The sequence below is a fragment of the Camellia sinensis genome, chromosome 8, assembly GCF_055761805.1.
Source record: "Camellia sinensis isolate YWXY chromosome 8, ASM5576180v1, whole genome shotgun sequence".
NCBI lineage: Eukaryota > Viridiplantae > Streptophyta > Magnoliopsida > Ericales > Theaceae > Camellia > Camellia sinensis.
The window spans coordinates 132,092,418-132,108,363 of NC_138968.1; positions in this window are offsets into that span (position 1 = coordinate 132,092,418).

Below are 15,946 nucleotides of genomic sequence, written 5' to 3' on the forward strand. Positions count from 1 at the left end.
GTGGCATCAGCGGCTAGAGTAGGGACAGGAGCGGGAGTGGGAGCACCGAGGGTGGTTTGGGATCGTGGCAGGAGCGGAGCTCGAAGAGGGCGGGCAGCTAGTTGGCCAGCACTGCCCGTGATGATGACGTGTCGAGGGCGTGGTGGGGCGACTAACCAGATCCCCATTGCTTCCCCTCCGGCTGATCACGAGCTAGTCAGGTTCTACGGCTTGCCTCCGGTATGTACTACTGCATTTTACATTCTGCACAGTTAGTTCATTTCAATTCATTTGATATTCCGTAGAATACTGATGCTTCTAACACTTTTGCAGGCTTCCTCCGAGTACACTCGCAAGTCCCTGGAGTTGATCGCCTCGGTGATGGGGATGCTTCAGCAGAGCCTCGACCTTCTGGCCATTTACAGTATTCCAGTATGTTCTTCTGACCACGGTCTCAAACCATACATAAACTGTTTCACACAATCTGATGCACGACACAACACTTGATACACGGCCCTTACGATATATGACACACTGTGGCCCACAGACCGTTCACAGCACTGCTCACGGCATTCATACACTGTACTCATACACTGCATTCTACATTGATACACTGCTCACGGTATTCGCACACTGTATTCATACACTGCATTCTGCACTGATACACCGCCCACAGTATTCACACACTGTATTCATATACTGCACTCTGCACTGATACACTGTTCACAGTATTCACACTGTATTCATATACGACATTCTGTACTAATACATTGCTCACAGTATTCACACTGTATTCATGTACGACATTCTGTAGCATACTGATACGTTTGCCATTTGTACTTTTCAGTATCCCTTCCAGATTCTTACTGTAGGAGGTGCTCCAGCAGGACCATCCGTTCCTGTTCGAGGGGGAGATGGAGAGGGCAGAGTATACCCCCGTACCAAGGCGGGGCGCACTCATGTTGGGAGTAGCTCACGGGCACCAGTCCCCGATGACGATGAGTCCAAGACGGAGACAGAGGCGGAGTCATCTGAGGAGGAGACCAGAGATGGCACTGACTCAGGCTCAGATGACGGCGCTGATGACGATGCTCCTGGACCTTCGTCCAGGAAGAGGACGAGGACAGACCCTTAGGCCTGAGGCCGCTTGACATTGACCCAGATTTTTGCTGCTTTTCTTCTTCTTTTCTTTTGTACTTTTCTTTTTTGTTCGTAGCTAGAGTACCTCGTACTGCCTCAGGCAGGTTTTGTTTTTTTTTTTTCAAAACTTTATACTTGAAAAAGATGATGAAATGAAACAAAGCTTTTTGTCTGAAAAATTGTTACATTTGTACATTTTATATATTGCATCGCATTGCACCATGTTACACCTCAATGTAAATGAGATTGATCTCCTGTCTGAAAATCAAACATTTGTATTGTAATAACCGGGTAATGAACCAATTAATAGCAAAACAACTTAAACAACCCACTGCTCAATCCGAACACTCGGCTCATACTCTGTTGGGGATTAATCTGCATATAGCGAATCTTGAACAAACAGTCCAATCTGAAAAGACGAAATACAAAGGTGGGATCGGCTGAAGTTGAAGCACACTCAGATGCAATCTGAAACCCAAAAGCTTCAGAGAGGCCCAGGTTTTTCTGTTCACAATTATCGGGGGTGGACCCTGCAGTTGTATGAAAGAACCAAATCATGTTTTTGCACAAATATGGAGAATGGCACAGCACTCTAAGCACAAAACGATTAATTTTTGAAATTGAAGAAGGGTTTTTCAAACCGGGGTAGTGAGCCTACAACTGGACATAGCGAGAACGACTCAACAGCGGAAACCAAAAGGTAAAAAACCTAAACATAACGAGACATACTCGGAAAAGACTCAAAATAAAGGTTGAGGTAAACAAAACAAAAGACACGACATACAGACGTGTTAACGAAGACGGGGGACCTCAGATCACGAGGAGCCAGTTTCTCTGGGTATTGTTTCCCACCCTTCCTATTTGTGTGATTCTCACATCGCTCGACTCTCAGGCTCAGTTTTTCTCTCAAAACCCTTTGGCTCGCTTTTCTCTCAACTTATACCTCTCTATTCTTTATTCTCTCATTTTTTTATCCCTTCCCGGGGTGTTTGATGGATGAATAGGAAGTTGTGACCCGATACGGTTAGCTCGCGGCTATTTCTTCTAGTGGCGTTTGGTCGATGTTCTGGATGAGGGAACGGAGTACCTTGATCCATTCCAGTTCGTGCTTTGCACTTGGTTTGATACCTCGTTGCTTGGAGGAGGTTGAGGGCTTTCAGCCCTTTTACTGACAGCTTCAGTTGTGCCTTCTTCTGGGGAATAGAGTGCCCTTCTGGCAAGTATGTTGACTACGGGGGAAAGACAGAACACCTGACTCAACTGTGCCCCTAGTTCATCATTTTGACCATTTTTTTTGGTTTCTTACTAAAACAGTCTTGACCAAGATGAGAGTTAGATCAACATACTTGTTCGATTTTTTATTTGAAAATCATGCAAGTCAAGCTATGAGCACTGAAAATTTTCCTTTTTGGGTCAAAGAAAATGGTCCAGTTTTGGAAAATGAAATAGTTTTCGAGAAAATAGTCAACCTCAGTAAAAAAATTTCAAAAACTATTTTTGCAAACAGTCAATGCTCAACGAGCACAGAACTTACTCTCGAGATGTACAACCTCAGATCGGAAGGAAAACTGCCCCTTTTCTGAAGGACACTGTATGGCAACGGAAAGTTACCCCTTACTTGAATGGCGCCGCAGCGCTTTGAATGGCAACGGAAAGTTGCCCTTGTCTGAATGGCATCGCAACGCTTTGAATGGCAACGAAAAGTTGCCCCTGGTTTGAATGGCGACTCAAGGCAACGGAAAGTTGCCCCTTGTCTGGATGATGCCGCAGCATTTTGTAAATAGTCCTCCTTAGTGATGATCATAATCGAGCTCTCGGATACAGAGAAGACAAAGATGGTCAAAACCAATATATGGAGACAGTCGCTTTGAAAGCGTTGGTGGCTGGACTTCAAGATGAAGTTGCCTACGTATCCCAAACATGGGAATCAAGCCTTACGTAGTTCCGGTTAAGGTACACTCGGGTATTAACCTTCACTTTTTAGGCTCTAACTTTCGCCAAGGTGCCCGTTGCGGGTTTTCGACCTTGCGAGCTTTGTTCTCCTTTCCTTTTTTAATTCTTTCCTTTTCTCTTTTTCTTCTTTTTTCTATTTTTCTCTTTTCATTTCTTTTGTATTTTTTTTTCTTTTTTTTTTTGTATTTTCTCTTGCTCTAACTTTTGCCTAGGTCGCCCTTCCGGGTTTTCGGCCCAGCGAGCCTCTCAAAGGATAAAAGTGTAACAAGTCCATGCCAAATGGTTTTGAGATCCTGAAGTCATCTGAATCCAGAAAAATAACTGTTGTATTGATTTGCTGAAGGACCCATCTTCGGTTCTTCAAGCACATCGGACATTTTTGCCCCTAGTCGGAGGGGTGCTTCTGTTCTAGCTTCACAAGCTTCTTCTGATGAGATCTGATCTTCTTGATCTGACTTTGGTGCCTCTTGTTCGAGGGTTGCTTCCAATCCGACCACACAGGCCTCTCTTGATGGTCGATCGTTGAACACTCCGAATTGTGGTTCAAGGTTTTAAAGCAAGGGCTCAAGTCTTGAGGCTGAGAGCGATCCTAAGCTGCACAATCTCAAGAGCGATTCCACACAGGTCTTCGTAGGACTGCGTAAAACATTTTGTTTTTGAAAGTTTTTAACAAAGCGATAAATTGCTCGCGCTGAAGATAGTGTGGAACCAATCTGGATCAAGCCAGGGTCTTTCTCAGTACTCACGTTGACAAGCATGATTTCAATCATTAAGGGCTTAGCATGCATCTCTTTCTCTCGAATGATCAAAGTTTTGCAAATCCCGAGGAATTCCTTCCCCTTTATTTTCACCGCAGTGTTCAAAAAGGTTTTGAAAAACTTAGGTCAGTGCAATGATTTCAAGGCACATAAAAGACACAGCCCCTAGTCAAATACTTCCGTCTCATTTAGAATTTCTGGCACAACTAGCACAAGGCAGAAGCAAACATAAGAGTGTGGGAATTACTGCTTTTTCATTCAGATTTGTCGGCACAACTGGCTCAAAGCAGCAATAAGTACAAAACATGACAGCCACAGTTGTTTCATTCAGATCTCTTGGTTGCAACTGGCTCCACGGCAGAGACAGACTCAAAAGAAAGTAAAAAGGTAATTACAAAACAAAAGGGTGTTCAAGGCAACAACCCCGGAATCACCTAACTTCTATACAATAGGACTGACTCGACGCGACAAGACAGACCCTTAACCAAAAAGAACTGACTCAAGACGATGAGACAGACCCCAAAACAAAACAAAGAGCTGACTTGACACCCAAGCTAGAAATTACAAAACTGCATTCGCAAATGCTCCCAACAGTGCGTGCCAAACGCCACATCTGAAATACACCGGGCGCCGCCCGCAGGTGGTCCAATCCCTGATCACATACTTGCAGTATCCTCGAAGTCCAACAACTCAGGGGTAACAGACTTTGCTGAGGTAGGTGGGAGGATGACCTCATTGTCGATCAAATCTTGCACTTCATGACGAAGACGGAAACAACCATCGGTGCTGTGACCAGACTGTTGGTGGTATGCGCAGTACAAGGCAGCATCATGTGTGAGGGGGAGATTCTTCGGAAGAGGTCGAGGTTCGAGGGGTTTAAGGTGCCCCTTTTTAGCCAAAATTTGAAATGCCCTAGACAAAGGCATGTAGAGGGCATGAAAGACTCTGCGCCCTCGAGGCAGGTACTTCGAAGTCTGAGGGTTCTTACTAGATGCACTAGCAAAAGGGTCGGCAGGCACTGCCTTGGCTTTCTGATCTTTTCCTGGTGCAGGGTTGGAAATGAAAGGAACTGTCTTGGTATGACGGGGCCTATCCCGATTTTCTGCCTGGCTTGAACTGCCTTCGGCTGGAGTGGGGAAAGCATCATCCACAGCTTTAGTTATGACTGCGAATACTTGCTGCTTATTCATTCCCCTAGCTTTCAAAGCCTCGACCGCCCACAACAGTTGCTCAGTGGGGTCAGCATCTGTTCTTACTTTATTCTTACCTCTAGCCTTAGCCTGATCGAGGGTTTGGGTTGCTACATCAGATCGAAACTCGGTTGTTGTTGGCATGTCACGGTCACAGCTTGAAACAACCTCAGGTTGGCTGAGTTCGATCATGATTCTCCCCAGTAGCGAGGGTTCCTGTGGTACAAAATTCCCGACATATGATGTGGCTGGCGGCGAAGCCGACATTCCATAGGCCAGATCGGCCACGGATCTCTGGAGGTCACCGATCATTCCCATTAACTCAAACGTGGTAGGTTCACGGACTTGAAACATCTGGGGTTCCCAGATCGGGCGCGCAGTAGGCGACCTGGGCGGGTGTGGTACTTCGACATTGGGCTCATTCCGCAAGATGGTTCCTTGGTCCATTGCAGCTGCCATAACCACGATTTCTCCGGAACTCTGCGTCATCATAAGTCCGCTGAACTGAACGGAGATGATGCAGTCGGTGATCGATGGATCCGATATCTGTCTTGCCTCAGCAAGGAAGAACACCAAATCTCTGAACCCAAATTTCTGAACTGAAAGGGAAAGCAAACAGCATTTCAGCCCAACTGAACAGACACAAGCGTAGCCGAATAACTGTACTCTACTACTGATCACTTTTCCGCAAAATCACTGCCCCGAAACACTGAATCTGATACCCGCGGATATAACCGATTCTCAAATTCTGATACTGACACCCTTAGGCCTGATGCCCCAGACTTGCAAACTGGTATGTACGTTCCTGCAGAGATATATTCTAAAGGCACATAGCAAGTAAGAGAGAGCCAAAACACCCCTATGTTGGGGTAGGGTTTCCCTGTCCTATTTTTTCAGGAGCTAAGGTTTCACTACGCACACAGCGGTTTCAAACAACCTAACATCGGGTAAGCAACCTGTCCTAGCTTAGAATGGTCACTATGGATTCCGAATATGCACTAGGCCGAATGGTCAAAAGGGGTGCCGTGGTAAAATCGGGGTTTGTGTTCGCATACTGTCAGAGCCCATAACCGATCAGCCTTATGGTCATGTCTTGATAAGACAAGCCTCCGGCAAACCGTTCAGGAATGGTAGATGGCAAACACGGTGTCCTAGGCGCACCAATGCACATACAATGCAAAGAAACACATAAGTGTAGTCAAAACAAAATATCATGAGTTCGAGTCAAGTCCTCCAATTCTTCCCAGCAGAGTCGCCAGAAACTGTGGATGCGCCCTCGGGCTTTATGCCACCACAGTTCGGACTCCCTTTTCTGTCACAGTTCTTAATCTGAACCAAAGAGTCCAAATCCGGCAAATCGTTTTGAGAAAATAGATTTTTAGAAAGAAGTGTCAAACATGGACTGCTTTTCCAGATACAGAGTCGCCACCTAAATATTTTTTAATGGGGGAATTTAGGAAACCCTGACTCGTTTGCCTAAGGCCACGTGTCCGTCATTACCAAAGTTGCCTTGGCTCGGGGACTTGGGTACGATTGGGGAAGGTCAGCTATGAGCACCCCCTCTCGCCCGATCCGAAGACCGGCCTCTACTAACCATGATATCCAATTTTGAAAACGTTATGTGTTCTTATTCCGGTTTAATTAGCTAGAATTACTATGTGATGTGCACAGCAAAACAAGTATAGACTAGATCGCCTAATTTGGAACAAAGCATCGCATGTCTGTTTGTTTGGAAAATGTTTTAAAATTTGCTACTCGCGAGTAGGCTAAAACACAGATTTTGAGGAGTTGTTCCAACTCAAGCAATCCAACCTTCACCCACAGGCATTCAGGCAGTTCATATCACATAAGCATCTAGCCACATGGTAAGCATGCTATCATGTTAACATTCACACTCGTGCGAGATGCTAAAGCACAAAATACTTCCAGTGTACTCAAAGCCAAAACAAAGAACTCGTTAGCAATCAATGTATGATCCAAGTCCATGTTAAGTGCCTAATGCAGCGCATACAGAATGCAATTAGGATAGGCTCAGCTAATCCTAGGATGACATGTGAAATGCAACCATTTGATGCACATATTCAAGTTTAGATTATAATTACTATGCAGTTAGTATGATGCGCCGAGCCCGATGCACGCAATACTGACGAATAATGCACGCATGCATAGCATAAGGATGCTAAATTAAATATGTCCCAATACTAACCATCAAAGCAGGTAAGTAAAAGGGAGAAAGAAGTGGGGGTTGGAAGACATGCACACATGCACCCACACTTATTATAAATTCGCCCTCGCTCAGAGGGATCGAAAGAATAATACAGATTTAACTAACCTACAAGCTAATTAAATATTACAGACAATTAACTAGTTAAGCAAATTAACTAAGCTAATTAAACATTAAAAGCAGCCTCGGGAAGAGGGCCTAATGCATGCGCGCTCGGTTCCGCTCGGAAGTCCACTGCCATGCACAAGTTGCCTCTGTTTCCCCTGCTCTGCTCCTCTGAAAATTGCACAAATCCCAAGGTATGCTCCATGGACACTGTGGGTCACCACCGACCAAGTGAAAACCCCACCGACCATGTCCGGACGGTCATCGACCATTTGTTGAGCTCTCGGCCATCAATAATTGGTCGGTCGGCAGTATAGATGGCCGGCCGGCCAAAGCTTCCTGTAGCAACCTATTTTGACAGCAGCAGAGGGCAAAACATGGCATGGCAATGTATTTCAAGCAATGTTTGCACCAACCACACTCCTTATCATGTTTATGACTCAAAGAATGATGGTCCTCGATTCTCGGACCATCAATTGCGCATTTCAATGCGTGATGGCCCAAGAAACCAAGCGTGTCCTTTCAATGTCGAATGAAATGCACTTAAACAAACAAATGGCCCAACCCCTATCATACTCAATTCAAGAGGCAAAGCATGCATGCCAATGCCATGCAACTTAGGCATGTGAGCTAGTATGCAACATGAGCATGCAAATGAAGATGAAAGGATGCAACCAACAAGCATGCAAAGTTTAATGTCAACATGCACACATGCAAGGCATATAACATGTTAGACAACTTAGCAAGAAATGCATGCCAAATGCAACACCATTCAAGCATGCAACAAAATGTCCCGAACCAAGTATCTAATCATACAATCATGCATGCAAACATGGTTCACCACTTAGGCATAAAAAAGCAACTTCTAAGAACACTTAAAAGAGGCTAAACATGGGCATATGGCAAGCAATATAAGCTCTGAAAATCATGAAAAAGAGGTGCCAAACCAACTAATCAAAACAAGCAAAGCATGCATAAAAGCTTGGAATTAGCCCAATGACTTAAACCATGATCATGTGACAATGAAACAAATGATCAAAGTGAATCAAAACAGTCTCAAATCATGCAAAAGTAGGCCCCAAAAACCACTTAGATGGCATCTAAATGATCTAATCCTAGAGGCATACACAATAGCACAAACATGGAGCATGAAACACCAAACCTCTAACACATTAAAAGGGCATCAAATGTAATCATACAAGCACACCACAAGGACTGAAATGGCATGGCAAATGGTTCCAAACCATTGAAATGATGCAAGGATGGCATGCTAGAGGGGTCAATGCTTAAGGCATACAAGAGAGGTTACATGGTAGCTATACAAAGCAAGGCATGGACAACCCAAATGACCAAAAATAGACCTTTAGCATGCTAAAACAAGCATAAAAGCTTCACAAAGCTAAGCCAAAAACACGCTAGAAACAAGGCTCAAAGCACAAGGTATGTTAAGGCAATTCATGGCATTACAAGACATGTATGCTAAGAAAGCATGGTGTGTCTAAACCAAGTAAAAACAGAGGTAAAGCATGGCAAAATACTACCAAATACCTACTGAAACATGGCCAACATGAGTTCAAAAATGGTGCTCACATATGAGGCTTAAATGGCACATTTTGAAGACAACAAGGAGAGGGGGTGGCCCCCTCCTTCTTAGGACCTTAAACCACCATCCTCACCACAGAAATCCCTTAAGATTTCAGTGGTGAGGAGACCCAAATAAAGTGGTCCCGGAGCTCACCAAAATAGCACAAAAATGGGGCCAAACAAGCCCTAAGAGGGGTCGAACAACCCCAAACAACAAAACACCCTTAAACAACTATTTTAAGCAAGTAAAAACAAGACTTTTATTAGTTATGTGCAAAGTCTAAAAAAAGTTGCAAGATAGGCAAAAAAAGCTATGCAAAAATGGGGAATAAAAGGCAAGAACACTCAACCTTGAAGAACACTTCCAAGATCACAAGGTCAGACCTCTTCTTGGATCAAAATCAACTAAAAAAGTCCAAGATCAACCCTCTAAAGTCTCAGCAATTAAGGGAAGGTGTAATGGTAGGTGTTTATGTGCAAAACTATGAACAAACACACACTTATACACAATAAGAGGAAAGTATAGAGATAGAATAGACACACTTCCAACCCTAAAAAGAACCAGACCTCTGGAGCTTCTTTCTAACCCTAAAAGAGGGAGGAGAGGCTTCCTCTTTATAGAAGCTCACTCTTGCAAAGCTTCTCAAGTAAGCTAGTCAAGAGAGAGATCCCTCCATACACGTGTATGGAGGGGAGAAAAGTGGGTGCCAGCTATCACAGCTGGCACAAAATATCTGCCAAAAGCAGATGCACAGTGGTCGGCCGGCCAAAAATGCAATTTGACTAAAATAGATGGTCGGTCGACCATCCAGAGTGCCGGTCGGCCAAACATTTGGCCGATGGCAACAAAACACGGCCGGCGACCTCAAGCCATGGCCGGTGGAGTGTGGGGATGGCCAACAAGCCATTCCCTGCCCTCCAAAGCAAAAACACAAGTGTTTGGTGCAAAACCAAACACAAAACAGTCGAGCCGAGAGATCCTGAGGCAAGGCGCGTAGCTAAGACCTTCGGGAACTCAAGACAAACACAAACAAGGATGATCACCGAGTGTTCAAGCGGTGACGTCCAAGTGTTGAGGACGGTCAAAAATTGGTGTCTACATTCACCTAATTCTCATGCAATTTCTACAACACTCATAGCTATCCTTTACCGATAGCCCAAAATAGATATCTTTAAACAAATAAATAAATTTCCTTAAAGATACAATTTTCCAAACTCTCAAGATGGAAGTGATAATACATATTGAACTACGCCATCATCATCAACATTACTTTAATTTCATGATTCTCAACATCAATTCCGTTTTCTCTTTACAATCCCAAACATTCCCAAACATTCATATTTTAGGGCAAAACACCTTTTTCTTTGAAAATCTATTTCAATGTAAGAAATACCTCATATCAATATATATTAACTCCAATTTCATACCCACAAGCTTTTCCAAGAAACCATGTGAAAACCCCTATTTTTCATTTTGATTTCAAACCATAGGTTTTTCCAAACATCCCCAAACCACTATAATCTTTTAAAATAGCATATAATTAAGGTAAAACTCATACAAGAGTGTGAAGAATCCTTACCTCAAGCTTAGAAGATGAGAGAGAGAGAGAGAGAGAGAGAGAGAGAGAGAGAGAGAAGAAACTTCAACAACGCCGAAACCCAATTTTGTTCAGATGAAAATGGAGCCCCAAGTGAGCTCTACCTTTTTCTCAAAGGGAGTAGGGTAAAGAAATCAATGGATCTAGGTGTTTTAGAAGAGAGAGTGTGTAGATCTAGGGTTTTTAGAAAGTTTAGAGAGAGTGAAAATGAAAAAGTGATGTAAAAAGCGACTTTTACGGACTGATATAAGCACAGTTCGCTTGAGCACAAGAAGTGACGTTGGAGTTTAAGACACAAAATATGTGACTATTCGAGCGTAAGAAGTTGTCGCTAGAGCGTGAAATACAAACTCCCAGTAGTTTTACAGACAGAAGACCAACGCTCAAGCATAATAAGGGCCGCTCGAGCCAAGGCCACTGTAGCGCAAGATGCTTCGCTCGAGTGAAGAATACCAACTCCCAGTAGTTTTGCAGACTTGTAAAAGTATTAGTGACGCTTGAGCGTAGAAGCAAAATTTTAGGCAACAAGATTTTTGAAAAACATGGTACCAACCTATTCCAAACGCAACCAACACAACCCAAAAGCCAAACTCAAAGAGGTATAAGGGAAATAAGACATACAAGGCAATGAAACCCAAATCCAAAACATTAAATTGTTTGGGTCCAAACCAGGATCGCTATAATCCCCCCTTAAAGAATTTTGTCCTCGAAATTAAAACCAAACATTTAAAATCAAGTTTAAACCAATTACAACAATGATAATCAACTACTCTCATTACCATGACCCATCCACCAGTCATTCATTCATATCAACATGATAAATAAGTTCTCAATAATATACAATTCACATTTTCAAAACATATACAATGTTTACATTACATTAACATAATAAAACTCTCAAAACATGCTCAAGTACCGACAAATAGGTCCAGATACTTCTCACGGACTTCCAACTCATGTTTCCAAGTTGCTTTCTCAACCCCATGATGTTTCCATAACATTTTCACTAAAGGAATTGTCTTCTCTCGCAAGACTTGGTCTTGAGAATCCAAAACTCTCATTGGTCTCTCCTCATATGAGACATCCTCATGTACCTTTAACTCAGTCCAGTCTAACACGTGTGATGGATCTAGCTCATACTTTCGGAGCATACAAATATGAAACACATCATGAACCCTGGAAAGTTATGATAGCAAGGCCAAGCGATAAGCTACATCTCCAATATGCTCTAGGATCTAAAAAGGCCCGATAAATCTAGGAGATAACTTCCCACTCTTTCCAAACCTTATCAAACCCCGCCTAGGTGATATCTTCAATAAGACGCGGTCTCCTACCTCAAAGGATAACGGTCTCCTCCTACGGTTGACATACTCTTTTCACGACTCTGAGCTATGACCAACCTCTTACAGATAAGTGCAACTTTCTCCGTTGTTTTTTGGACCAACTCTGGAACCAACATAGGTGTATCACCTACCTCGACCTAACACACAGGAGACCTACATGGTTGGCTATACAAGGCCTCAAACAGTGCCATACCAATACTCGATTAGAAACTATTGTTGTAGGCAAACTCCACTAAGGGCAAGTGCCTCTCCCATGACCCCTTAAAGTCAAGAACACAACCCTGAAGCATATCCTCTAGAATCTGAATGGTGCACTTTGACTGCCCATCAGTTTGAGGATGATACGCAGTGCTAAAAATCAATCTTGCACCCAAGGCATTCTGTAGGCTCTACCACAAATAAATTGTAAAACGCGGATCTCTATCCAAAAGATCTCTATCTGAAACAATCATTACAGGGACCCCGTGCAACATCACTATATCCTTAACGTAAAGGCCAGCTAGATAACATACCGAGTCACTTGTGCACATAGGTACAAAGTGCGCTGACTTGGTCAATCGATCAACCACCATCCAAATGGTGTCATTATCCCGTTGAGTCCTCGGAAGACCCACAAAAAAATCCATCGTGACATATTCCCACTTCCACTCGGCTATAGGCAAGGGTTGCAACAAATCCGCTGGCCTCTGATGCTTGGCCTTCACTTATTGACAAGTAAGGCACCTTGACACAAACACGGCCACATCCTCCATCATACCCTTCCACCAAATCTGACAACTAAGGTCATGATACATCTCTGTGCCTCCTGAGTGCACCGCAAGGCGTGAGTGGTAAAACTCTCGGAGTACTTTTTCTCGACAGGACTCTGACACGAAAAGACGATCAAGGTATCTAACACTCGAGTCTGAATATACGTTCAAACCTTTCTCTACCTTCCCACTAGAGATCTTCTCTCAGAGGGTTTCTACCTCACGGTTACCCCTTTGCGCTTCTATCACTCAGCACACAAGTGTAGGTTGTGCAACTACTGAAAACAAGGCTGCAGACTTAACGGACTCACCAAGATGCAAGTCAAACTCACCAATAGCATCCAACATCTCCTATCCTGAATGGCAATTCTAGCTACGCTGCCAATGGATTTCCTACTTAACGCATCGGCCGCAACATTGGACTTCTCCAGATAATAATACAACTTAAAGTCATAATCTTTTATAAACTCCAACCACCTTATCTACCTCAGATTCAAGTCTTTCTATGTAAATAGATATTTTAGACTCTTACTATCAGAAAATACTGCAAACTTCTCACCATACAAATACTACCTCCAAATTTTCAAGGCAAAGATCACTGCTACTAACTCTAGGTCATGAGTAAGGTAGTTCCTCTCACGTGTTTTTAACTACCGTGAGCCATAAGCTACTATTTTTCCCTCTTGCATCAATACACAACCCAAACATTCCCGTGAAACATCATAATACATTAAATAGCCCAAACCTTTTCCGGAATGATCAATACTGGAGTGGTGGTAAGTCTAACCTTAAGCTCTTGAAATGACTTCTCACAGGTCTAGTGTCACGCCCTCAAACCTGCCCCTAAAAGTTTGGGCATGACCCGTTCGAAAACGAACATTTAACCTGTTGTATATAACATATGGGGCCTCATCGGAAGCACATAATATGAAAATAATGATACATGTAAACTCCATTGAGCTACTTCTACATGCCAGGATCTCATACATCACATGCATCATAGTAGATAGGTAAGGTTCCAAACTATATCCCGGAGCATCGGTTATATACAACTACATATATAGTCTCAGCCCTATAATTGGGCACATACAAAAAAAACATTGAAGTTTTATACATTCAACCTTGGGTGGACAATCAAAAGTAAGCCAACATCTTAACAGATTTTACAACATAAATGGTCTCATGCAGTGCCTGGACCCACGAAGGTTGACAAAAGAAAACGGGTCTCATGGCTAGAACTGACCACCTGGTTGGTTACCTACAGAAACAAACATAACACAGAGTGAGCTAGGCTCGGTGAATAATAATACATAAATGAAACAATGCTTAACTTGAACATAATACCAAAACATATAAAAAGACAGAGTTCACATAGTTATCTGATTCTGTATTGATTTTATAACGGCCTTAGGCCCATTCTTGAAACGTAATATCTGGAAACATGATGGCTATAAGCCCTTAAACGTAGTGGCACAAGGCCCTTAAACATGGTGGCATGAGGCCCTTGAATAAGTTGGCATTAAGCCCTTGAAACATTTGGCATGAGCCCTTGAAACATTTGGCATTGAGCCCTTGAAACATTTGGCGTTAAGCCCTTGAGTATGCTTGTATGAACTCAAGAGGTGTCTCACACGGACTCTAGAGGTGACTCACATCGTAGCACTTAGTTCCGTGTAGCATTTTGTTTCATATCATAATAACATAACAACTTGATTTTAAAGTCTTACAGAATGAACGTATTTCATCTTTTTCATTATACTTTACATGCTTTGATTCTTTCACAGAGGTACATAATAATCATGCATTAACAGATTGCTAATGACAATCATTGACTGTAGTAAAGCGTACTACTGCTCACAGTGTTGAGATGCCGTGTTACTTCCTCCCGGAGTGTGTCCTACACACATTTAAAACTTATACATTAGTTCTTTTTTTTCTTATCAATTTACTTTCTATTTCACTTCACTTCGAAGGAATATAGAAATATCAAAAAGGCATCAAATACATATTCCGACAATATTAGAGGCTTCTACACGTAAAACGAAGCAATTCACGTTTCTCAGCATGGGCCGCACGTGCGGCTGTGAGCCCCGCACGTGCGGCAAGCTCTCCCACACGTGCCTTTTAGACAGTAGCCAAGCCCCTGTTTTTCACCATTTCCCGCACGTGCAGCCATGACTCCCGCAGGTGCGGTAGCACCTCCCGCACGTGTGGCCATGACCACCGCACGTGCGGCGATTATGCCCTAAACAGTCCGAAAATTCTTGCAAAATCCCACCTTTTGGCACATATTTACAAGGCTCAAATTAGCATTCTTACTTGATAATACATGGTCTAAAATCATGTTAAGACAATGACAATTACATCAATCTAATTTGGTTCATCATTCTTAGGCTCACAACATACACATGTCCATGAGAGTTTTAACTTTACACATCCATAAACATATGTCCACATACTTGAATTCAAATTAAAAGTTCAAATACAACTTCTTCATGGTTAATTCAAAGTGAATCAAACAACCAAGTAAGAGTATCTTGCCCATTAACTTCTACACATACACAAGGTTACAATTACCATCTTCAAATACCATGACCAAGGGGAAAATCTCACTCAAAGCTAAGAGAAAGGTTTTGGAAAATGATTAGATTTTCCTTAAGCTTGAGCTCCTTAGATTCTCTACCTTCTCCTTGTTGAATTCCTTTCAAACCTCCACTCTCTCTTTCATCCTTTCTCTCTTAGAAAAATATCTTGAAGAAGATCTTCTAAGTCCAACACATATGAACATGTGTATACATTTATATATAAGCATACCATAGGTGAATAAAACAAAAATCATTCAGTTTAATCATCCTAAATTCAAATTTCACAGAAACGCTTAATATTACCTAAAAATTATGCTGATCACATATATAACTTCAATTTTAGATAATTAAGCCCCTAAGGCTTCCAATTTCTGATTCAAACATTCTAATGTGACAGATACTTGTTTTGTTAAACAGATAGACTCCCTTAAACATGCCTTAAACATGGAGTTCCCCTTCTTAGCCATAATTTTTCATAGAATTTTACGATGCACATTCAAAAGCATAAAACAAAAACTGAAAATATAGCAGAAAACTTGTATGAGGGTCGGGTTATTACATCTAGTCAATGGTGAAACTAATCAAGAGAAATCTTTTACAAACCGACGGTAATACCCAGCTAGCCCCAAGAAACTACGGATCTCAAAGGCATTCTTCGATTGCTCCCAATCTTGTACGACTTCTATCTTGGATGAATCTGCAGTCACTATTTTCCTAAATACTACGTGGCCTAAGAAA